Below are 25,967 nucleotides of genomic sequence, written 5' to 3'. Positions count from 1 at the left end.
AATTCTTAACATTTATCAATGATGAATAGGTTTTAACTTAAAATATTTGTGTTTCTAATAAAACATAATTGTCAATTTTCCTTCCTCTATGACTAAAATGGAATAAATTCAAATAAGGAAACTCTGAGGATTTAGATGAATGTCGACAAATTTGGCTCTTTTTATACTAGAGGCACTCAATTGAGGGATTCTTCCTGCTTTCAGGAAAAGAATCAGCAATAATGCTCTTCTCTGAGACACCCATTATAAGGAACAGCTGGCTGTGCTTCTAGAATGTTTCTAATAATGAAATCCTTGGAAGAATTGAGAAAATAGTCAAACCCAGAACTCTGGTTGTACCATTGTGCCTCCCTGTAATTTAAGATGGCAGTTGGACTACTATTGTGGGGTCACATACACCTGGAAACATTTCCTTAAAGCGACAAATAGTATAGCATTTCAGATATGCTTTGCTTCCCTCCCTGACCTTGCTTCCACCTTATAGCTCAAGAACAGCTCTGGAATGATGCAATACCCATCATGTATGCTTATCACAACATGTGAGCCATTATAGTATGGTTGGTTTTTAATTTGGAATGCACCTTCTATATAGGAAGCACTAACTGGGTGTAAAGTAGTGACAGTAACTGAATAGAAGAGAGGGCCTCTATGAAATGTCCTCACTTGAAATTAAGTGGGGACAAAGCACACTCGAGTGAGGGTGCACAGGGTCGGATGAGGGATATAATATTAAAGTCATAAGGGAAGGAGTAAGTCTCATTTCCATGAAGCTATGGCTCACATTCCTAAATACTTAAGTCAGTAAGTAACCTTTCAAGTGCTGTGGAATTCAGATCAGGAGAGTTCTAATTGGAAAATAAAACAACATCATTCGGAGTAGTGGATTATGTAGAAAGTAAACTTTGTGATTTAAATGAGTAGACTGTTGCCCCTGCCCTCTGTATTTAATAAATATTGCAGTTAAGGATTTTGAGTTCTAGACACAGTATGAGTCATTCTGGCTGAGTGGCTGTTGTAGAATCCTGGAGAAAAAGTGATTAGCATCTACCTCAGCAGGATCTTTAATAAAGGGCAATGCCATCAAAGTACTCTCAGTGAGACTGTTCTCTGTAGAACACACACTAACAATAAAAGAGGAGCATGTGGAGGCGGGGTGGGGGGATGACAGAGTGGAGGTTTGGGAAGCCTTCCCAGAGCTGTTGATCAGCCAGGTGACATCTGCAGGATGAGCCAGGTGTGTGAAACAGGTGGAGGGAGAAGAACATGCCAAGCAGTTGAATAGCTTGTGTAGGGTCCCCTTGATGAGAAAGAGCAGATCTGAGAAAAAGCCAGTGTGGAATCTGTACTGGGAACCAATGAAGTGTTTTAAGTGAGGTTTGGCAGTGTTCATGATCTCTCCCTTGATGTGTGAGAGAGCAAGATTGGAGGGTCGGGTTCTGTTAGAATTGCTGAGGTTAATGCTGCAGCTGAGAAGAAGAGAGGTGGAAGTTTGGGCCAAGGCGATGATGGCAGTTATGGGAGATGCAGCAAGTTGGCAGATTAATGATCAATAGGATGATTATAGAACAGTACTTTGATAATATGGCCCTAATTTATAGAACACAATAATACATCCCCATGATTATAGGTATAGATAGATAGATAGACAGACAGACAGACAGATAGACAGAAAGAGAGATTCTAAGGCTAAGCTCATGCAGCTATAAAAGCCGAGAGTCCAACGGTCTGCCCTCTTCAAGGTGTAGGAGCCAGTGGTGTAATTCTGTCTGAGTCCAGGGGCCTGGGTCAGGCTGGGGACTGTGAGGAGGCAAGGGTATCAGTCCTGATCTAACAGGAGAAGATATGCTGGGTCGTCCCAGCTCAGACAGAAGCACATTCGCCCCTCCTCCAACATTTTGTTCTTTTCAGGCACTCGATGGATTGGGCGGTGCCCACTCACACTGATGAGGGTGTTCTTTACTCGGTCTGTGGATGCAAATGCTGATCTGATCTCTTCCAGAAACACTCTCAAAGACACTCAGAAAATAATGTTTTGCCATGTATCTTTGCGTCCCTTAGTCCAGTCAAGTTGACACATAAAATTAACCATCAGATATTCGATAGATAATCTTATAAGGCTGATATTATTGTGTCCATACTGTTTTGCAACCCAGTCACTCTATGGGATGGGCTAATATGACAACTTGCAAGGCTGTACTGAAATGTATTTAATAGTCTTTTATTTATTCTTAAAGTTACAATGAGGTTGTTGAAACAGAAAATCACAACAGTTGCTTTATTCTTGCAAATTTCTAAAACAGTGATCACCATAAATGAGCATAAATTTAACTTTTAATATTAACTTCAAGTGTTCTTAGGAACCTGTAATTTAAAAGATATTTTCTAGTGTTACAGCTCTTTTAGAATTTGTCTAGCTGGTTTTCCTGTTTTCACCAGAAGAATGCCCCTCCCCATTAAAAGTATGCATTCTACCTATTGATAAAAATGTATAATTTAGCATGGCTCACAAAATGAAAGCATTTTAATGGAATATTTATTGACAAAAAATTCTGAGAGAAATATATTTACATGCTTCCAAGCATATTATATCTGTGATCAATTCAACATGTGAGCAGTGCTTTGAAATTTTGATATTTGAGTTATCTAAATGAATGTTTCACTTCTAATATGGGGAAATAATTTGTAATAGGAGTTCATTAACACATTATTGATGGTTTTAAGGTATAGATAGATCAGAAATACCTGTCATCTAAAGTCTTAAAGTCATACTTAAAAAATTGTTTTCATGTTAAAGCTAATTTTAAAGTACAATTACATTTCATTGTTTTATTTATTACTACTTATATATTCATTGCACCATCAGACCACATAGCTACTTAATACAGGGAAATGACACATTCCAGAGTCTTGCTAACATATAGGTGATTCAATGGCTTGATGCTATGGTCTGGAAGTTTGTGTCCCCCAAAATTGATATATTGAAATTCTAACATCTAAGATGACAGTATTCAGAGGTGAGGCCTTTGGAGTGGTGATTAAGTCCTGAAAATAGAAGCCTCACGATTCAGATCAGTGTTCTTGTGTGGAGACTACAGAGGGATGGCCAGCCCTTTCTACCATGTGAGCCCATAGCAAGAAGATGCCACATATGAACCAGAAAGCAGGCCCTCACCAGACACTGAATCTGCTGTCACCTTGGTCTTGGATGACTCAGCCTCCACAACTGTGAGAAGTAAATTTCTGTCGTGTATAAGCCACCCATTCTAAGATACTTTGTTACAGCAGCTGGAACCCACAAAGACACTTTACTATCAGTTCTTTTTTGGTTTGAATGGCATGTTTCTCAACTTTGTTTCCTGTACGTCAATGACAGTTGTCACATGCAGAGGTGTCCCAGGTGTCTGTCCCCTAGGTAGAAGCTTGTTTTTAGAGCATAGTTTACCAGCAATGACTTTTACTGAATCACTTCTGTAAGAAATCACTGTTGTCAAGACTGCTCAGTTCTGATATTATTTGGTTTTCATACAACCTTTTCAGCTACAGAGAAGAGAAAAGGAGCAAGCCATTCCCATGTGCATGAGCAGATGGAGAGATGTCGGTCTTTCGATTTCAGTCATCACTGCTCACTCTTTCATCTTTTGACTCCATTAGAAGAACAGACCTTGCTGTCATACTAGCTGTTCGATGAGGATGACAGTGTATATTTTATTCAATTCAGAACTCATCCTGGGGAGTGGAGTAGGAAGTTTGTTAATGTATCAAGCTCCACAAAATCAAAAATTTATACACATTTAAATTAAAGAAAGAGTCAATCTTTAAACCATACTTGAAAAGCATATTATAATACTCAAATATTTCCAAAAATGCACTTATTTGGGGAGGACTCAAAAATATCAGACCCAGAATAGTATACATTTGTGATCTATGTTTTAATGTAATATCTTTTTTCCTTTTAGAATTCTTGACATCCTTATTTCTTCTTCAATATTATATATATTATAACTGCCACATTTGTATATATTAATATTAATAGAAATTTGATATTACATATATATACATTAGCTATTTTATCATTTTCAATGAGTATATTATGAAATCTATAACTTTTCATAATTTAATTTGAAAAGCTTGAGCCAGGACTTGCCAAATGAAAATCACTTTCAAATAGGTTTCATAGAATATCTTCTTTTAATGATCCTAGTCTGTTAAAAAAAAAACAAAGTAATGTCTCAACCTTCTAAAGAGTTCTACTTTAAGAACTATTTAACTCCAGCAGATATTTCGACATAATTTCAGAATTCTAAGTTAAAATGTAAACATGTATTCGTTGCTTTTTCGACAATGGGGAAGAACTGACTTTCACAAAACACACGCATTATTCTGCTAAACTTACTACTTTTCCCCTATTTTTTATATTTCGCCTTGTTGGCATGTGTACTGTTTGTTAAATCATTGGCAAGTTAAGACACGACTCGAGAGAAATGTAGCAATTGCTATTACCTGGAAACTGAGATAGAAAATGTAAGAGTGTCTCATGAAGGAAATGAAGTAAGCAGAGTGTGATAAAACTAGGACGTATTTAAATTCAACTCAATTAGCCTGCTGTGGGCATATAGAAACAATAGAAAACTTACTTTGGGAATAATTGGGCAGGTAAAAAGTGCTTATACTTCTTTTTTTAAAGTGAGATATAATAGTTGTACTTATTTGGGGGGGGTACATGCATGTATATAATGTGTAGTGATCAAATCAGTGTGATTGGGATGCCCATCACCTCACACATTTATCTTTTCTTTGGGTTGGGAGCATTCCAATTCTTGTCTTCTGGCTATTTTGAAATATACAATGAGTTATTGTTAACTATGATCTCTCTGCTGCCCTATCAAACACTAGAACTTATTCATTCTCTCTAACTGTATCTTTATTCCCATTAACCAACCTGTCCCCACCCCAACCCTCTCATAACAATCATTCTACTCTGTACCTCCATGAGATCCACTTCTTTAGCTCCCATGGTGGGGTGAGAACATGTGGTATTAAAAGTGCTTGTACTGCCTGTGATAATTGAGGACTTTTAGTACAGACTTTAGCTTAGAACTTTACAGACCATAAGCCAGGTGGGAATGTACTCTTAAATAAAGAATACTTCTTATAAGAGGTAATTTTGGGGGGGCTCAGAAAGTACGTTTTTAAAAATACCAAAATGATGCCAGAAAAAGAAAAGTTATCATTAAGGATTTTCTGTCATTCAAGAAGAAGCAAATATAGAATATATCTGTAATTTTAATTTCTAAAAATAACAGAAGCAAGGGAGGCATTTGATAGTATTATCAGTATGACTATGTGGTTAGTGACAGAAATAAGATAACTTTGCCAGGAAACACAAGACAAAACATGAAATAGCTGTAAGATTTCCACCATATAGCAATAGTTCTCTTAAGGAGCTGTGAGAAATAGGCCCAACCTAAACTGCTGCTTTTTCACCCTTTAACTATTTCTCAGAATCAGCAAATGTAGGTTCTGGAAGTTCTGACACTTACCTGCCCTGCCCTTACACCTTCATCCATAGGGAGAAGGTTATCCCCTGCCCCAGGTTTTTAAATTAATTTTTTATTGAAAAATAATAATTGTATTTATGAGGTTCACGTGATATTCTAATACAAGCATAAAATATGTAATGATCACATCAGGGTAATTGGAATATCCATCACCTTAAACATTTATCATTTCTTTGTCTTGGGAACATTCCAATTCTTCTAGCTATTTTGAAATGTATAATAAGTTATTATTAACTATAGCCACCCTGTGGTGCTATTGAACATTAGAAGTTATTCCTTCTATCTAACTGTATGTTTTTACCCATTAACTAATGGCTCCTCATACCCCTCCTACCCTCTCTAGCCTCTGATAACTATCATTCTACTCTCCACCTCCAGGAGATCCACGTTTTTAGCTCCCACATATGAGTGAGAACATGTGATATTTGTCTTTCCGTGCTTGGTTTATTTCACTTAATGTAATGGCCTCCAGTTCTTTCCATGTTGTGGCAAATGACAGGATTTCCTTCTTTTATATGGCTGAGTAATATTCCACTGCATACACATACCACATCTTCTTTATCCATTCATCTGTGGAAGACACTTACCTAAATTAGTAAATAAAAGAGGCAGTAGAGAAAATGGTTTCAAGGCATCTCCAATTGCACCCTGAGGCGACCTTCACAGACTGTGCCTGGAACTTGCTTGTCGAGCTCAGCATTGCCCAGAATACTCAGATAAGATAGTCCCTGTCTTACCCTGACCCTTCTCAACACAGAGAGGTTAGGAGGCTTTATGAAGTCCCGAGAGAGACGTAGAATAGACAAAGCTCCTCAAACATATTTGGCCACGGCTACCTTAAGAAAAATCAACTTTCTCACAAATATGGTGCACCATAAAATGCAACTAAAGTCCGATAAGACTTATTAGTGAAGCTAGGGCGAGGAGAAAGGACACTTCATTATGAGGGTTGTCATCTCTGCTAGCACCTGTGAATAGAGTTTAACAAGTGGCGAAAACATAGGGTAGCATGTTTGAGAGTTTCAAAGTGAGATTAGGAAAAGTTATATTAAGGGTCACCAATAACAGGAAAATAACAACAGCAACACCACCACCACCACGTTTTAAGGGTGCATTCACTTCAGTGTCACCTCAAAGTGAAACATCCGACCTTGTTATTATTGTCCAAGTTTACCCAGCTAGCGAAATTTCAGGGCTGTGAGTCACCGGGGCTTTGTCTGTTTGCCAAGTTCGCATTTGTTTCCACCTCTAGCAGCTCTCTGGAACTGTTACTTCCTTATGCTGGTTGGCGCAGATGTGGATTATTTTGTAAATTTAACTACTCTTCTGGTAAAGTGTAAACATCTCGAAGGTAGCTTCTCGGCCTTATACTTATTATGCCACTTCTGCAGCCTCATATAAGAACAGCAGATAATAAAATACAAAACATGACCTCAAAAAATAAAATAGAATTCCAGAAGTTTAGAGTTTGTGAAGAATTTTGTCCCATTATATCATTTAAAGAGTGACTTGAACCGCCCCAGGTAAAACCATGATTAGGAGCTAGATCTGGAGAAGAGCCCACATCTTCAGTTACCAGAATATCATAGATAGGTTAGTTCTGAAGTGGTCTGTACTTCCTGTGGGTTTAACCCTTTCCCAGGGCAGTCAAATTTACCTGCTTTTCAGAAATACTGTGCTCTGAATTAGCACAAAATCCAATTGATATTTTAGAATAAGAGCTCAGTCCACAATACATTTTATGTCACAAATCTTCTTATCAAACTCAGTATAATCATGGAAATATTATTTTCACAAATATCTCTGATTAAATTAAGAGAGGAATTCTTTAATTAATTCATTTATTTAACACATTCATTACTGAGGTTTTGCTGTGTGCCAGGAGCTGTGCTAGCTGGTGGTACTGCAGGAGCAACAGGGAAACATGGGCTCTGCTTTTAACATTGCTAATCTTGTGTGGGACTCTAATTTGTTTATTATTATATAATCACTGATGCATTTATATAAATATTTTATGCATGCCATGAATAAAAATATTAGCCTCTAGTGAGTTCTGTGATGGGATAAACAAACCGCACTACGAAAGCTGCTGGAACTAGGATGACAGACCCCGGGCAGTGTGTGCATAAGATTGCAGAGGGCCTCATGGAGGTACTGTCCTGGCAAGAACATTACATGTCACCTCATCCTGCAAAGTGATTGTGGTGTTTCCAAGGGTAGTAAAGGAAATGCACAAAATATTGGTGATATATTTTGAAAAAGAAATCAGTAGTTATGTTATTTTTATGTAGGTGTTAAAGAAGGAAAAGCTTAAGAATAACTCAAGTCAAGTCAAGAATGACTCCCAGCTTTCTGTGTTTGGGAAATCAGGAGCAATGGTACAGTTTATCAAGAAAGCAAACACCAGTAAAGAAATCTTTTTAGGTGAGAGGGCCATGAGTTTCTTGCAGAATATATTAGGTTGTTAAGTATTAAATGTCCTAGTTCCTTAAGTACTAAGTTTGACATTTATATCTGTGACATTTCATTTTGACACTTCTTGTTTTATTTCTATTGTGAAGGTACATCTTCATTATTTCAAACACACATTTTAACTTGTAATTATCTTTCAAATCTTTTTAAAACAATTTTTCTACAACCATAGATAAATAAAAAATTTGTATTATTTTCAAATATGAGTTCCATTGTAGAACCAATACAACACAGACAGGTCAAAATATCAACAAAGTGTTTGGAAAGGATGTGGCTAATGAATACACAGTATGTTGATGGTTTAAAAAGTTCCATTCTGGTGATTTTAATCTTAAAAATGAACCATGTGGCAACCTGAAACCAAGGTGGATAATGATAAACTAAAAACTGTAGTGGAAGTGAATTCATCTCATCCTACACATAAATTAATAAGGTTTGACATTACTATTCCAACAATATTAGACCATTTAAAACAAATTGACAAGGTAAAAAAGCTGGGTAGTTGAGTACTACATGCATTAAATAAATGTCAAAAGAAAAATCATCTCAATGCTCCCTTTTCTTTGCTGTCACACCATGAAGGTGGACCATTTCTATACCATATTATTACATATGATAAAAAAAGTAGATTCTTTTTGATGATCCCAAGCTTTGAGCACAATGGTTGGATAAAATTGAAGTGCCGAAACACAATCCAAAACTGAATATTGAGCCAGGTGCAGTGGTTCACACCTGTAATCCTAGCACTCTGGGAGGCCAAGGTGGGAGGATTGTTTGAGCTCAGGAGTTCGAGACCAGCCTGAGCAAGAACAAGACCCCATTTTCTACCATAAATAGAAAGAAATTAGCTGGACAGCTAAAAATATATAGGAAAAATTAGCCAGGCATGGTGGCACGTGCCTGTAGTCCCAGCTACTTGGGAGGCTGAGGCAGGAGAATTGCTTGAGTCCAGGAGTTTGAGGTTGCTGTGAGCTAGGCTGATGCCACAGCACTCTAGCCTGAGCAACAGGGTGAGACTCTGTCTCAAAAAAAAAAACCAAAAACAACCCCTCCCCCCAAAAAAACAACAAAAAAATGAATATTCATCAAAAAAGAAAAGCTAATGGTGTCTGTTTGGTAAGCCAGTGCTGGTATTATCCACTACAGCTTCATGAAACCTGGTCACTCGATTACAGCGGATGTCTATTACAACCAAGCGGATGAAATGATAAGGATGCTTGCTATTAAGGAACTGAGATTGGTCAATACAGACAGGCCAATCCTCTTGCAACACAACACTTGATCACGTCACACAAACAGTGCTGCTAAAACTGCAGAAGCTGGACTTGGAAATTCTTTGTCATCCACCATATTCACCAGACCTTGCACCAACTGACTACCACTTTCTCCAGGCTTTGGACCACTTCTTGCAAGGAAAAATATTCAATTCCCAACAATCTGTGGAAAATGTATTTTGCATTGTCATTGCCATTCACTCTCCAGGCTTCTTTGCTGTTGGCAAAAACAGGCTACCATTAAGATGACAAAACTATGTCAATAGAGTAGGCGCATGCTTTGATTAATTGTACTGCTTCTTGTTTGAGATATAATAAACTACGCCTTTGATTTGAAATTGGACCTTTCATATTTAATGACCTATGGTCAAGGTCCCTAGAAGAGCACCTGAAGAAGTCTAGGAAGCAGTTGATCCTAGAACTCAGGAGAGAGAAAAGCTGTGTTTGCATATATAGTAACCGAAGCCTTGGAGTAAATCAGATAAACCCGCTGAAAACGTGAGGCCTGAAAAAAGAAAGAACATTTAAAAGAGGGTCCCACGTAAACCAATTAAGAGATTTTTAGAGAAACAGGAGGCTGCAAAGAAGACTGGGAGAGAGAAACCAGATTTAGAAGGAAAACCAGAAGCTTGTATTGTCATGAAAGTCAAGAGGAAAATGCTTTGAGAATTCCCTGTGGGAATAAAAACACTGTAATTACAGGAGAAGCTGGTCACTCCAGCATGGAAACACAGACTCTGGGAAAGTTGCAAACTGCATCCTTAGCTCAAATGTAGAGACAAATTAAACTTTTTGTGGTTTCCCCTTCATATGTATATAACTATGACTGTGGGAAACACTAAAACAGGAATAGAATGTTTTAGACTGAAGAAAAGAAAGAAATCTAGATACTGGGGCCATAATACACTAGAGGTAAATTGCACATTCAGGACATTAGTACAAGACATTAAGAGACAGAAAATAGCAACTGCCCATTCTTTCCCTTCCTTGTAAACAGACCCGGAAAAAGCTGTATTTTCTCAGAGTAGAGATGAAGAGTTCCAAGTAGCAAAATATGCTTTCTAAAAAGCAGAGTGAATACACTGCTATTGGGGAATAATTAAATCCATGATTAATGAGGTAGGAGGCACTGGCTGGCTTCATGCAAGGCGTAAGTCAATAAATATTTACCAAATACCTCTGTGTGGTGCACACAAAGCCATAGTAGGAGGGGAAATGGCTGGCTTCGTAGGAAACTTGATATGAGTGACTTCGAATTACCTTGAATTCACCCTCACCATATGGGGTTCTTTACAAACCCTGCAACCATGATTTCTTTTCTTAGTTTTTTTTTTGGAACACTTACTCAATAGGCTTCCTTGTGTAATTGTATCTTATAATTGGTTGTTTGACCTTTAATTATATTCTGACCACTAATTGATTAAAATGTCACTCAAGCTAGCTCCCAAGACAATCATTAACTTGTCTAAAGTTTTACTCCTCACCTTTGAATTTAATAGATTTGAAACTTGCTATAGACACAACAGAATGGTGACATGCTTTCACCTTTTATCACAGTTTTGTTCACTGTTTATTTTGAAAAATATTTTTTGCAATATAAACATATGTTTATTATAGAAAATTTGAAGATACCTACAACTATAAAAGATAAAAATAAAATTGAAAGTCACAAATAATTCCATAATAAAATAACTGAATCTTTTTATCAATCTCTCTCCCCCTCCCTCTTCCATACACATAGGAAAATCATACAAAAATTATATACCATGCATCTATTTTGGTAGCCTATCTTTTATACAAGTTTTGTGCACTTCTCCAGGCCTTAAAATGTTCTTCTATGACATGGTTTTCTAATGGCATGCAGTTGTATCATATAATACCATTAAGTATTCTCTTATTTTAGACATTTTGTATAAATTTTCACTATTTTTCTCTAATTTTACTACATTATTATTACATTTTTTATTGTTATGGCCATAAATGTCTCATGACCTAAGCATTTTTACACATGCCATTATTTCTTTTCACTGTAGATTTTTATCCATCATACATACTCATATTTTAAAAAGAAAGAGGAGAATAGCAACACTTTACTCAGCACTTCCCTTCTGATTTTTCTTTCTGGGTACAATGACTTTCAATTCTTTTATATTGTTCTTCTGTTTTTTATATACATTTCTATACATAGTAATTGTGTTCATATTGCCACACCTTGACTTTTCCTCTTCAGTATAGAAAATGGGGCTTAGGCTTTCTATTGATATGCCTCCAAGCCCCGTCAGAGACACATATTGTACTTTGTCCATGAGCACAACCTCCCCTTACCATCAAATCAAACTTTCATCATATCAATACATGGAGTTTTATAGTGTGACTATTTATGCTACTCTTGTCCTAGTCACTTAGAATTCTATGATTACCTTGTCTTTCTTACATATTTTATATTATTATTTAGCATGGCAGCAGTGTTATGTATACATTTTCATGTTTTCTGAAAGTAATAATTACTGACCTCAGGAAGTTCACAAAGAGGAGCTATAAAAATGTGTTCAAATATGATTCAATTACTATAAAATTGTACATGGCTGTAATAAAGATTATAAATTTTTATTACAGTAAAAATTTGTAATCATTAACACCTCAAAGCCCTTAACCATAATAAGGGCTAAGTATATAGTTCCTTAATGAATAAATGGATTCACCAACTGTATTGCCTTCTATGTTATCTGCCAAAAAATTTAGAATCCGAAGGAAGATTATGTGCTTCTAGTTTTCTCTCTCTGAGTAAATAATGGAAAACTGTGCGAAGTCTGGGCTTGAGACAAAAGACATTTGAATCTTCTACTCCGGGGTCCTACAAGTTTCCATATCTCTGGCGAATGGAAGCTCGGCAGTTCTCCGGTTGATTTGACTCAAGTATAGAAGAGTCTGTCCCAAGACATCAGGTCCTTTCTCAGCCCCTTTCACTGGTGTTCGTCAAGAGTAATTCACCTTTCTGGGGGTAACAACCTACCTGGCAGACTCTCCCTGACTGCCACGGCGCTTTCAACTGTCACATGTCAGCTTAACCTTAGGAAAAGAGGTTGCCACTTAATGGCTTTGCATAAAGATAGTGAGGTTTAACAGTTTCTTCACCAGTTCCACTTAATGGCTTCAATATTTCAGAACAGGGAGTTGAGGGGTTGCTTTCTGAATGATCGTTATAAAATGGCATGCCTGCCAATTGCCTATTTCAACAGCAAAAAGGATGGAAAGTGACACAGGGCATAGGAGTAGGTCATGCATCTGTTATTCCTGACTGTCTTTGCTTGCTCTCTTGGGTCGTTACCTAAAGATCTTTTTTTTAGAATTTTTTTTTTTAAATAACTCCTATGGGTTTGTTTGCTTGTCTTTTTATGAAAACAGTTTGCTGAGTTTGGCCTAATTCATTTGAAGGTTTAGCAGTTCTTTAGATTTTGAAGATAAAGGCAGAATTGTGAAAAAAACCCTGCTCTTTTCATTCTCATAGATTTGGTTGTAAGCAATAAAGCTCTGTAGCATTTTCCTGGGACACTAGCTGAGATACACTTTTTAAAAAGCTAAATAGTAAATTTCTTAAAAAAAAAAAAAGAATTGGATATACTTTGGAGACCTGCAGGTTTCCACTTAAACACCCATAAATAGGTTTTGTCATTGTTCTATCTGGGTAGCTTTTAGGAGGCAGATTCCTAAAGGGCTCTCTTACACATACACATCACAGGGCATGCTTCTTTCTTTTCCAATAAGAGTAGTGATCGAGGGCATTCTGTTATTTGTTCTGGTCTCCTATAAATGCTACAGTAGAAACTTTTACCATAGCTGGATCTCAGTATTTTGGGAATAACATTTATAAGCATTTCTTGCCTTTAACAAAAATTATTTTGTTTTCCCATTGCTAGTTTTGTTAAATACATTGTAAGGTAAGAGTGAAGGGAAGAAGGTAATCAACCCAAATCTAAGTCTGACATTACATGGAGCTCTGGGCTGAACGTCCTTCCCATTCCCTCTTCCTGTTTTATTCTATCACATGCTTTTCAGAATTTAGATTCTTAAACTTAGTTCCAAACTGTGAAAGCAGAGATGAATGGATGGTGTAATGTATTAGTTCTTTGCGTGCACTTCAATATGGTATTCTTTTCCTTCTCGCTAGTTTTGTTGGTATAGCTACAATTTATTGAGTGCCAATTGTATGCCAACCACTGTGCTGGGTACTTGATAGGCTTATACTGACAGACAATTCCCTGTAATATACATGAACTCTTCACACTTGTCTCCACTTTGCAAAATAGTAGAATTAAGTGATTTGCCCTTGATGACCATGAGTAGTGCACCTGGATTTTCCCAGGCTTCTCAGACTGTCAACCCCAATTCTTTTCATTATACCATGCGGAATTTTCTTCCCTTTTTCTCCTGTTTATTAGCATCTTTTCCTACTACCTCTGACTCAAACACTCCTCTGCTCCTTTGCATCCCTATTATGCAACTTTCTTAGTTCTACTATTCAATTTTCTTTTCTTTTCTTTTTTTTTTTTTTTTTTTTGAGACAGAGTCTCACTCTGTTGCCCAGGCTAGAGTGAGTGCCGTGGCATCAGCCTAGCTCACAACAACCTCAAACTCCTGGGCTCAAGCAATCCTGGTGCCTCAGCCTCCGGAGTAGCTGGGACTACAGGCATGCACCACCATGCCCGGCTAATTTTTTCTATATATGTTAGTTGGCCAATTAATTTCTTTCTATTTATAGTAAAGATGGGGTCTCACTCTTGCTCAGGCTGGTTTCGAACTCCTAACCTCAAGCAATCCGCCCGCGTTGACCTCCCAGAGTGTTAGGATTATAGACGTGAGCCACCTCGCCCGGCCCAATTTTCTAATAATTTCGCCAAAACTTGTATCTTAATAAATGCAAGGTAGTAGAAAATACAAGATTAAACTTTTATGGGATGCTTCTCCATAAGATCCCAATTAGATTTCTTATTCTTATCTAAATATCTGTTTCTTTCTTTGGGGTATGCATTTCTTGTAGTATAGCAAATTTTATTGTTTCATATGCAACATCATGAATAGTTTAACACTGAATATTGTCATATTTCCAAAGCACAGGGTATTTTTAGTCAAATTAACTTGAAAATATTTTAGAAAAATCTTAAGCTTTTTTTTTTTTTAAGTGCAGGGCTTCTGAAACATTTTAATATGCTAACATGCTCTTAAACCTTATCAGACAGAGAAAGAGCATAACATATTTTTCAGTACAGATTTTGAAATCAATTTAAATAAAACAATTCATGTGATGCATTTGGTTGTTATGTTTGAGGAAAATATAATAAAAATGAAGTTATTATATTAGAGTTTTATGGTTTACCATGCCTGAACACATTGCTTTCCAAATAGGTTGGTTTTTTTAGACTTTCTTCTCTTTTCTCCTAAGAATTTGAGCTAAAATTGACAAGTATATTGACAAGTATAAACAAAATTGACAAGTATAAACAAAAAACACAACCAGAATTTGTAAATAGCAAAGCACTTAAAAAGATAATTTATGAAAGAATAAATACAAATAGCCATAAGCATGTTAAGAAATGGATAGCTCATCCTAGAATTAAATCTGCTAATTAAGAATGTTCTAACATATTAAATTGTCAGTGATCATATATATATATTTATTATTTAATGTTATTTATAATTAATTTATTCATGTGCAGTTATTTCCTCAGCAGCCACAGTATTTAGGCACTGTTTTAGCTCCTGTAACTATAGCAGAATTAAAGGATTTTCTGTCATGGAACTTGCAATCCAGGAGGAGATATTGTCGGTTAGAAATATGTGTGTGTTTAAAACACTGGATAGTAACAATCACTGGGAGAAAATTAGAACAGAATAAAGTAACGAAAAGTGACGAAGTATGAGAGAAGAGAACTTTTAAATAAGTGATTCTAGAAAGAAGGCAGTAAAGGAACGGGCCATTCCAAGAAGCCCTTGCGGACAGGAGATGGTCCAGAGAGAGGGAACACAAGGCATGAAGCAGAGGGGACATGTCTGAGTGACACTGAGACTTGTGTGGCTAGAGCAGACTGAGCTAGAGGGAGATGAAATGATGGATCTGGTGAGAGAATTGGGGGCAGAAGGTTGGATCCACGTGGGCACTTAGGTATCAAGGGTTAGGGATGATGAGCTTTTATTCTGGGATACGCTGGAGATTTTGAAGACGAAAGTCAGGCAATGGAAAGTGCATATCTCAAAAATCTCTCTGGCTATGCTGTGAAGAATCGACCCTTCACACAGTTTCGAGGTGAGGTGGTGGTTTTGATAAAGTAGGACCAGGTAAACCAGTTAGAAGGTGGCTAGAGAAATCTGAGCAAGACAGGATGGTTCCAAAATAAAGGGCTAGAAAAAGAGATGGTGAGAATGGTCAGATTGTGATGCATCATGAAGGAAACAGTTGGCAAAACTTGTTGATTGATTTGATGAGTGAAGCAAGTGAGAAGAGAAATCAATAATTTCTTTATTTGAGGCCTAAATAACTAGTTGGTTTATTAATTCAGTGAAATGCACACATTAAAGCACTTAAGCAAATTATATTAAGCACCTTAATAATTGTATAATATCTGGTATAATATTAATTCCAGTTATGGGAATCTTTTATACAGGAATAAAGGGAAATGTTGCCTAGATTTATGGACAATAGTGTCATTTATAATAGTGACATGTAAAAATCAATATATGACAATAAAATTGTTAAATGATTTTGCATATAAATATAACGGATTATGATGTACTCATTTAGGTACTATTTAGTGACATAGGAAGGAAATTGTTCATGATTAACTATTAAACAAAAAGTGAGGATATAAGCATGTAAGCATGTTATATTCTCAATTAATTTTCAATAAATACATTCATTTAATAGATGTATATATTGACTACTGTAAACATAAAATTAAACCTATGGAAATATTAACAGTGTCTTATTCTGAATGGAGAGATTATAAATTAATTTTCTTTGTGCTATTTTTAAAATTTAATTTAAAATATATCTACTAACTTAATAATTTTAAAAGCTTTTAAGAAATAATATTTCTATAAAATTAAATTTAAAGTGGCAAATTTTCTACCCTTTCTGTAAAATATATGAAATGCAAGGTTTTCTAATCTGTATGTTTCTAAATTATGAGGCATTCATACCTTTTAAAAATTAATGGGTTCCTCATCAGAAATATCTTCCAAACTTGTCTCATCTGTCCTTCTGATGAGAATTGCCTTCATTTTCCACTTTGTATATTAAAGCTAAGAGTTACCTTCATAACTCCCTTCGGTGGGATGCATGTAGGAAAATGGAGTCATTGATGTTGGAGAGCCTGAATGAGAAAATAAGAATTGATTTCAACATAAATTTTAATATAAAGTCCTTTTCTCACATTGTGGCAATTATTATACATCATAATGTGATGAGATCAACCTACAGCGAGAGCCTAGGTCGTCTACTAGTTGGAGACCATTCCCATTGGTTACTAGCAGTGTCTGCAGGGCAGAGTGACCTATGGGCAGGTGGAAAGGATGATTTGAAGACAGGTTTGGGTCCAGATATTGTGGACACTTGTAAATCATGGGAAATGGTTGTATTGTGGACACTTGTAAGTCATGGAGGCAGTCTCTGGTATCACAACACAATTCTCTGTGGTATTAACATAAAAACTTACAAAATGCTAAAAGCACATTTTCTGCCTAAAATCATCAATATCGAGGTATATATATATATATATATTTTTAGGGAGAGATAATCTTTATGTTTTTTCTACTAGCACAAAAATACAGAATTTTCTATGGAAAGAAGAGAAACCATCTATAACTCAAAAGCATTGGCCTTATTTTCTACTTTTCCAATCATGTTTGATGCCAGCATTTTATTTTAAAAACATTTTTAGAACAGTGTTAGGTTCACAGCCAACTTGAGAGGAAGATACAAAGATTTCCCACATGGCTCCTCCCCACCGGACACAGCCTCCCCCATTATCCACACCCTCCCCCACAGAGGTGCATTTGTTACAGTTGATGAACCTACATTGACACATTGTTGTCACTCAAACTCCATAGTTCACATTAGGGCGCTCTCGGTGCTGTACATTCTTTGGGTTTAGACAAATATATTATGACATGTATCCACCATTATAGGAGCATACAGAGTTGTTTTCACTGCCCTAAAAATGCTCTGTGCTCTTCCTGTTGATCCACCCCCTGGCTATCACTGATCTTTCCTCTATCTCCAGCATTTTGTCTTTCCCACGAAGTCATGTAGCTGGAATCATACAGCATGTAGTCTCTTCAGATTGGCATCTTTTACTGGGTATTATGCATATAAGGTTCCTTAATATCTTTTCATGGCTTGATAGCTCAATTTTTATAGCTCTGAATAACATTACAATATCTGAATACACCACAGTTTATTTGTTCATTCACCTGCTGAAGGACATCTTGGTTGCTTCCAGGTTTTAGCAGTTATGAAGATAGCTGCTATAAATATCTGTGTGCAGGTGTTAGTGTGGACATAAGTTTTCAAATACTTTGGGTGGATACCAAGCAGCACGATTGCTGGATCATATGGTAAGAAGTTGCCAAACTGTCTTCCAAAGTGGCTGTACCATTTTGCATTCCCACCACCAATGAAAGAGAGCTTCTGTTGCTCCATATCCACCCCAGCGTTTGGTGTTGTCAGTGTTCTGGATATTGGCAATTCTAATAGGTATGTAGTGTTGAAGAAGATAAAGAGAAAGGACTTCTAAATACAATGGGTGATCCTGTATTATATCCTAAGCCATGGGAAAAAGTGCTGTCCAATATGAAGGATATTCTGGGAAAAAATTATGAAATGTTAATATTAAGTGTGATTTAGGTAGTAAAATTTTTGGGGTCGAATTTTCTGATTTTGATAATTGTTATATAAAAGAATATCCTTGTTCTTATGAAATGCATACTAAAATATTTAGGGATACAGAAGCATGTTGCCTGTAACTCACATTCAAGTAATTCCAAAAAATAAATGAAAGAAAGAGAGAGAGAGGAGAAGAGAAGAGAGAGAAGGCATGGACAAAAATAGGATAAAATTATAAATAATTGGTGAGTTTGGATATCTTAGTCTGTTCAGTCTGCTACAATAGCACACTATAAACTGAATAGCCTATGTACAACAAAAATTTATTTCTCACAGTTCTGAAGGCCAGAAGTCCAAGATCTACATGCTAGCAGATTCGGTGTCTGGGAGGGGCTCCTTCCTGGTTTATAGATGGCTGTCTTCTCACCACATCTTTACATGGTGGAAGGGGCCAGGGAGCTCTCTAAGGTCTCTTTTAAAAAGGCACTAATCCCAACCACGAGAGCTCCACCCTCATCACCTGATCATCTCCCCAAAATCCCACCTCCTGATACCATCACCCTGGGAGTTTTAATATGTAAATCTAGGGAGGGACATAAACATTCAGTCTGTTGTATTGGGTAAAGGATATTGTGTTAGTATCTTAGGTTGCCATAATAAAGTGCCACAAACTAGGTGTCTTAAAACAATAGAAATTTATTCTCTCATAGTGGCTAGAAGTCCAAATTTAAGGTGTCTGCAGTGTCATGCCGCCTCTGCAATCTCTAGGGGGCGCTCTTTCTTGCCTCTTCAAGCCCCTAGTAGCCCAGGTGTTTCTTGGCTTGTGACAGCATCACTCTAATCTCTGCCTCCACCCCTACACACCTGTCTTCCCTCTGTGTCTGTGTCTATCTCCAAATTTCTCTCTTTTCTTATAAGGATACTAGTCATATTGGATTAAGGGTCCACCCCCTCCAGTGTGACCCCATCTTAATTTAACTAATTGCATCTGCAATGACTCTGTTTCCAAAAAGGCCACATTCACAGGCACTGTGAGTCAGGGCTTCAACATATCTTATTGGGGGAATGTAATTCAACCCGTAACAAGTATAGTAGTTCTTTGTATTATCCAGGCAAATTTCAGTAAATTTGAAATTATGTAAAAACAAAAAATTACCAAAATGTGTTAGCATGTAAAAAAGTGGTCTTTGTTTATTAAAATGCCATTAGATAACTTTCATTAATGTGTTAGAGAATTATTGCTAAATGAAACAATTGACAAGTATATTTGTTGATATTAAATTTGTATATAACATAAACCAACAAAATGTTTATTTATAGGAAATGTGCACCTGTTGGTTCATATGCTCTCTGGCATCCATTAAATAAAATTTCTATTTCAGAGGAATGATATTACAGTTCCATCTCCAATACTCCTGAAACATAGTTTAGTACAAATTGGAAGTTGAGTGGACTTCCAGTTTCAATAATGAGAGAGAAAACATGCTCAGGGCCCCAGTAGGAGCTATCCAGTCCTCAAATGCAGAAAGTATTCAAGGGGTTGCTGTTGCATTGCATATATAACATTAATTGATTTTATATCCCTGATGAAAATCAATCATGATGTAATTAATTTTTTTGAAGCCAAACTGAAAGCCTTGCCTTATAGTCTATGTTGTACAAATATAACATTTTTGTTGAGCTGTATTGTTCAGTATAAGAAATTTCACCTCTGGTGATTAGGTGTAGAAATGTAAATTAAGAAGGTATTCCATGCACGTACAGACACACACACACACACACACACACACACACACACACACACACACACACTTTCTTAGGGCTCAGGCTGTTAGGGCACTGAATATAAATTGGTTCTCTTGAATTAAGAAAAAAATAGAAGTTTTTCTCACTTTCAGTATCCTTTTCATATACCCACTTTTTAATCTGTGTTTTTCTACAGTGTAGCATTCAATTATTTTAAAATATTATTTAAGATTTAGAAAATGCATAGTGATTGTTAAAACTCCTATTCCTGTATTAAGAAGTAAGTTCAGGCTTTGATATCTTTGTTTTATATTTGAAAATCTAGTCTAATCCTCACCTCCCCTGCTTTGCATCCCCTGAGATAAAACAACTTGCATGCAATCACATGCACACCCCAACGCATGAGAAAATCAAACTGCATGTTTAGTGTTGGTTCTCCTTCTGCACAGAACGTATTGAACCACGTATCCAAAGAAGCAATATAATTAATACATGCAATAATTCAGGAGCAGTTTTCTCTCCCTTTTATATTCATAGCTGAAAAATTATATACTTGACTCATATGTCAGAGGCATAAAATTTGAAATGTTAAAAGAATATTTTTCAAAGATGTTTAAGAATATCATGTTTGTCTCTTAGAAGGAAAATTATATTTTAGGACATATATATTTTTAAATTCTCATATTATAAATAGGCAATGTCAAGAATGATATTTCAATTGAATTTAATTGTTTCTTCTCATTTTACAAAATTGAGTAATTGATTTGCTAATGGCTGAGTAGTTCAAAATGTTTTGTTTTTGTTTCTTTAAATAAGAATTAACACAATACCTTGAACTAACATAATGCGACTGATTCCCAACCCCATGGGTCATATCACCTTTGGTACACTAGAAATTAGAAGATCCTCCTGATGGTTTTAATAGAGGTCTTCTGACATTTTGAGGAAATGTCTTGCTTTGCAACTCATCAGTTCCTGGGTTCCAGTGGGATCTATTAACAACTAAAATTGCAAATTTAATTCTGAGTTAGCCAGATTGATAATAAAAATCAGCCATGAATCTTATTGGAGGTGTTCACATTAATCTTAAAGTACAATAAAAATAAGTAATCTTGAAATAAAATTAATTCATGTAAAAGGGTAGAAGTACAGTCTTTGCAGATGTGCATGTGTAAGATGTCAATCAAGACTTGTAGACTGCTTTTTTGCACTTGAAGCACATCATCTCGGCTCCATCCTCTACCATGCCTTATCAATGTCTGCAGCACAAGAAGAAATGCATCTTGGAACCCCTGAATCTCAAGGGGACAGGTTTTGTCTATAGAACTTGTGTGAAATACTGCATTATAACTTAAGAAATGAAAAGCTCCACTTGCCAAAATGTTTTATTCTAGCCTGCCAAGGAATCTATACACCCAGGTTTAAAGATGCCCCTTTGTGTCAAGGTATTATTGCCAAATGCAAATATTTTACACAATTGTGTGAAACATCTCTGCCAGTTTTCCTAAGGAAATGCATCTCTTTTACAATAGGGCATGGGAGCCATGGGTTTTTATTTCATGGAAGCAAAACAAAGGGTTCTATATATAGTATGAATCAGGAAGTCCTGGAATCCAGGAGAAAGCAGGAAGGAAACTGAGGCATAGGTTAGATAGAGAGATGGGCATGAAGAGACCCCACTTACTTACCCTAGAATTTTCCTGAGATTGTTAGCACTATTGTACCAGCTCTAGAACTTTTGACCTTGGCTCACACTTTCCTTGATATAGTGAAGTACTTATTGAGTAGCCATGTGTACTTCACCATAGGCACAATAAGCATTAAAGTATTTCACCTATTACTTAAGGGAGCATTATTACTTTAATGAGTGTTTGTCTCTACCTATTTGTAGCACTCCAATGAAACTGTTACAAGTAGGCACTTATAGTGCCCTTCTGGGTTTTGGTATCAAGAAAGGTGTGTATTTTTTGCAGGCTGCGTTAGCTATTGTGCTGGCTCCACTGTGTCCTAGTATTCAAAGCCTGATATGGAGCTATCCTTGCACCAGTACTATATTATCAGTACTTTACCAGCATTAACCCATTTTATCTTCACAAAAATCCTGTTATCTCCATTTTTCAGCTGTAGGAACTAAGGGCAGAGAGGATAAGTAGCTTCCCAGGGTCACCTGACTGACAAGTGAGTAAGCAGAGATCTGAACCACACCCTGCCCTTAAATGCTCAGCCATGCTGGCGGTGGAGAGCAGGGGTGGCCTCAAAGGAGTCACAGGCACAGACCTACTCAACACCGTGTGCTAAGATACGCCACGTGCACTCAGAATGGTGCAAGCAAAGTACCAGAGAGTGTCACGTGTGTGGCTTTTCCAGTGGTGTTGATAATTACTATACCCTGCTTTTACATGTGAGGAGACAAGGCATTGACACCTTGAGGAATTTACCCTGGGCCATAGAGGTAATAAACAGTGGACCTGGGATTGAATTACAAACATTCAACTCCAGAGCCTGGCCGTAAACACCATGCCATTCGCATTTCCTAACAGAAAGGCACCAGTGAATGTGTATGTACTAGTTAGGGTCCAGTCAGAAGACAGAAAGTCCACCGAATAAGGTAGTTTGAACAGGGAACATTGAACATAACTAAGAATAACAGAACAACAGATGTAGGAAGCAGCCCCTCTTCCAGAGATGAGGGAGGGTGTGCACAGACGGGAAAGTCTGAGAGCCAGCCCCCAGGATTGAGATCTGGCCCTCTGGGCGGCAGCACAACTGGCTGGAGGGTTGCACCACCAGATCCCCACCTTGAGCAGGAAGCCTCCCTCTGGCAGCAGTGCCATTATGGGAGTAAGAAGGAACATTCTGGAACAGTGAGAGAAGCCCCTTCCGCCTGCAGTGCTCCTCTAGTCCCCCAACTGCAGAACTCCCACATTAGATCCGGAATCTCTACTATTTTGATGACCCATGTCCATGAATTCATGTTCTGCCTTTGTCTAGTGTTCTAAGATTCCATGTCTGCATATTTCCCCGGGTATGTATGTATATCTGTGTACATGAGTGTCTCCCTCAGCCCCAAAAGTAATGTCTGCTCCTGACATTTGCTATTCTTGTATCCTTCACAGTTCTCTCCATAACATTAAGTAGTTATTGCCTTTTTACTAGCTACTCATTGGTGGGAATTCTGGCACCTGGATGGCAGCACACACACACACAACTTTCAATGCTCTCGATGTGTGAGATACTTCATCTAGCATTTACTTCATTACCCTAGCATTTACTTCCCTCTGAAGCATAATGAGATCTCACTCTAGGTATAAATCTAGAAACAGGAGGTGGTTATAATGGATCCAGAAGAAAATAAGCCTCCTCTTTCAAGGCACTTGTCCTAGGTGAGGTCATCCCAGAGTTGTATTTCTTTTTGTTGTTATTATTCTTTCTAGTGCAGCATATTATAGAGATACAAATGTCTAGGCTACATATATTGCCTTTGCCCCACCCAAGTCAGAGCTTCAAGCATGTCCATCCCCCAAATGGTGCACACCCATTAGGTGTGAATATACCCATCCCCTTCTCCCCACTCCCACTTGCCCAACACCCAGTGAATGTTATTGCTATATGTGTACATAGGTATTGATCAGTTAAAACCAATTTGCTGGTGAGCACATGGGTGCTTGTTTTTCTATTCTTGGGATACTTCCCTTAGTAGAATGGACTCCAACTCCATCCAGGAAAATACAAGAGGTGCTAGATCACCATTGTTTTTGTGGCTGAGTAGAACTCCATGGTATACATATGCTACATTTTATTAATCTACTCGAGTATTGATGGGCACTTGGGCTGTTTCCACATCTTTGTAATTGTGAATTTTGCTGCTATAAACATTCTAGTGCAGATGTATTTTTTATAGAATGTATTTTTTCCTTTGGGTAGATACCCAGTAATGGGATTGCTGGATCAAATGGTAGTTCTACTTTTAGCTCTATGAGGTATCTCCATATTACTTACCACAGAGGTTGTACTAGTACATCACAAAGTTTTTAAGCAAAAGAACAAAAAGGAATCTCCTCAGACACAGGAGGGCAAGCTACTTCCCCGGCAAGGGATACTCAGGGTGAATTGAGGGTTTGTGGTTATCTGTGTCATCTGAGTCCAGCCATATCCCCCTGCATGTTTCTGGATCCCCCTGCACGTTTCTGGATCCCACTGCATCCCAGTTAATGGGAACTTTTAGATACAAAGTTTGATGAGACTGTGAATCCAACTGACATTTGTAATTCACCAACTTGTACAATTAAATTTTGTATTTGACTTTCAGCAATATCAGCTCTCAATATGAAAAAAAATTCTTTTAAGGTTTGTATAGAACCTTTCTGATTCTCATTATGACCGGAGCTTATAGTTAAATGGCACTGGTTTGGCTTTTGTTTGTTTTTGGTTCTGTAAGCTTTTTGATGCACCCAGGGGAATCTATAACACACCTGTTTATGTCATCATTATTTCTGCCATGATTGCTGAGTGCTACAGCCACTTTAACTCCCAACGCACTTGCTTCAGTTTACACCAAAGGGCATTCAACTGCAAGTGTGATGCCACTACATGTTATGGGTTACTAACATCCTATTGCCCACTGCCTTGGGCCTCGGCTGTGTGCTCAAGCCCAGCAGGACGAGGACTGCAATCCCCCCCCACACACACATACGCACACACACACACAGATATGTACAATCTTTCAGTTCTCCCATCTCTGAGGGTCTGTGCCTTGAGATCACCCCATTTTTGAAAGGTGTCCTGTTAGCATTCAGCCAGGATCCAGAAATCCCAGCCATAAATTTAAAAAGAAAGACGAATATAAATAATTATTAACAAGTGAAAAATAATGTGATCAAGATAACTCTGAATACAGGAAGAGCAGATGTGGGAGCAGATGCCGCTTCTGGGGCTGAGGAAGACAACATAGTGAAAAGATCCTCTTGGAAGAGGCCCCTCCCCAAGGCTGAGAGCCAGACCTTGTGGGAGAGGGATGTGACTGCAGCCCACATTATGGCAAAACACTTCAGGGAGGTGCCTCAGGCAAGGGCTGGCAAACAGCAAACTGAGATACCCACATAATTTGCTGAGAAGCTGTTAGCTGGGAGGCCAGCAAAACTAATCCGTAGGCTATTTGCTGGGGTACAAGAGAAACTTAATGTTGGGATGTTATAAAAACTCATTGAAGGATGTGCACCACCGGGTCTCCTATACACCTGCACTGGAGACAAGGAGACCTTGGGCCTTTGGGCAAGAACCCAGAGGACAAAGCCCTTCCTCCTGCCATGTGCCACCTGCGTCCTCCACTTACAGCACCCAAACTGCTCCAGCCGGCTAAGGAGAAATGTCTGCAGGGCCCAGCACCAGGCCCACCACAGCGCAGCCAAGAAGCGTGGACCTGGGATTAATCGTTAATTGATGACTGGCACAGAATGGAACCTGAAATCATTCCTTTCATTTTCAACATTTTCAGGGTTGCACTTCCTGACAGGGGCAAAGCACCTCGCCCTCAAATGCAGAAGTATTCCATTGAGATTGCCTTGGTGGACCAAATACGGAAAAAAAGTGTCCTTCCTTTTTGCTTAAGTGTAATGTGTGGCTGCAGAAACAATATACAACATTAAGTTGTATATTTTGTTTAGCAAAACTGTGTGCCATCATGAATCCAATGTTCAAAATGATTGCCTAAAAGTTCAGAAAATAATTAAGAAACATTGAAATTAACTTATATTGTTTAACTAGAGAGAGAGTGAGGAAGGCATTTTTTCTCAAATTTTTGAAAACTTAGTAATTATTTATGAAATATTTAAGAATATGAACTGCCAGGTATATTAGTCATGAAATCACTGACATCTGATAAATAAACTATTTGCCCAATGATTAATTCAGTAGGCTTTTTGCTTCTTCTGCAATTAAACAGAAAGAAAGAGAAAAAGAAAGGAAGGAAAGGGGGGAAAGAGAAAGAAAATAAGAAAGAAAAAAAGAGAGAGCAAGGAAGGGAGAAGGGGAAAGAAAGTC

The 25,967-nt window shown here is 37.5% G+C and overlaps 1 protein-coding gene and 1 non-coding gene across 3 annotated transcripts in view; both read left to right on the top strand.

Annotated features, from left to right (window-relative positions):
• The window catches only part of MYO16 (myosin XVI), a 610,163-nt gene that overhangs the window by 215,774 nt on the left and 368,422 nt on the right, over positions 1-25,967 (top strand). The window lies entirely within an intron of this gene.
• On the top strand, positions 2,384-2,448 carry LOC142875304 (U7 small nuclear RNA). Its single transcript, XR_012922696.1, has one exon. It is a non-coding gene; the product is annotated as a U7 small nuclear RNA (small nuclear RNA).

This window comes from Microcebus murinus, chromosome 13 (assembly GCF_040939455.1).
Source record: "Microcebus murinus isolate Inina chromosome 13, M.murinus_Inina_mat1.0, whole genome shotgun sequence".
NCBI lineage: Eukaryota > Metazoa > Chordata > Mammalia > Primates > Cheirogaleidae > Microcebus > Microcebus murinus.
The sequence above is the reverse complement of the archived record's forward strand: the minus strand, read 5'-3'. Positions and strand labels throughout refer to the sequence as shown.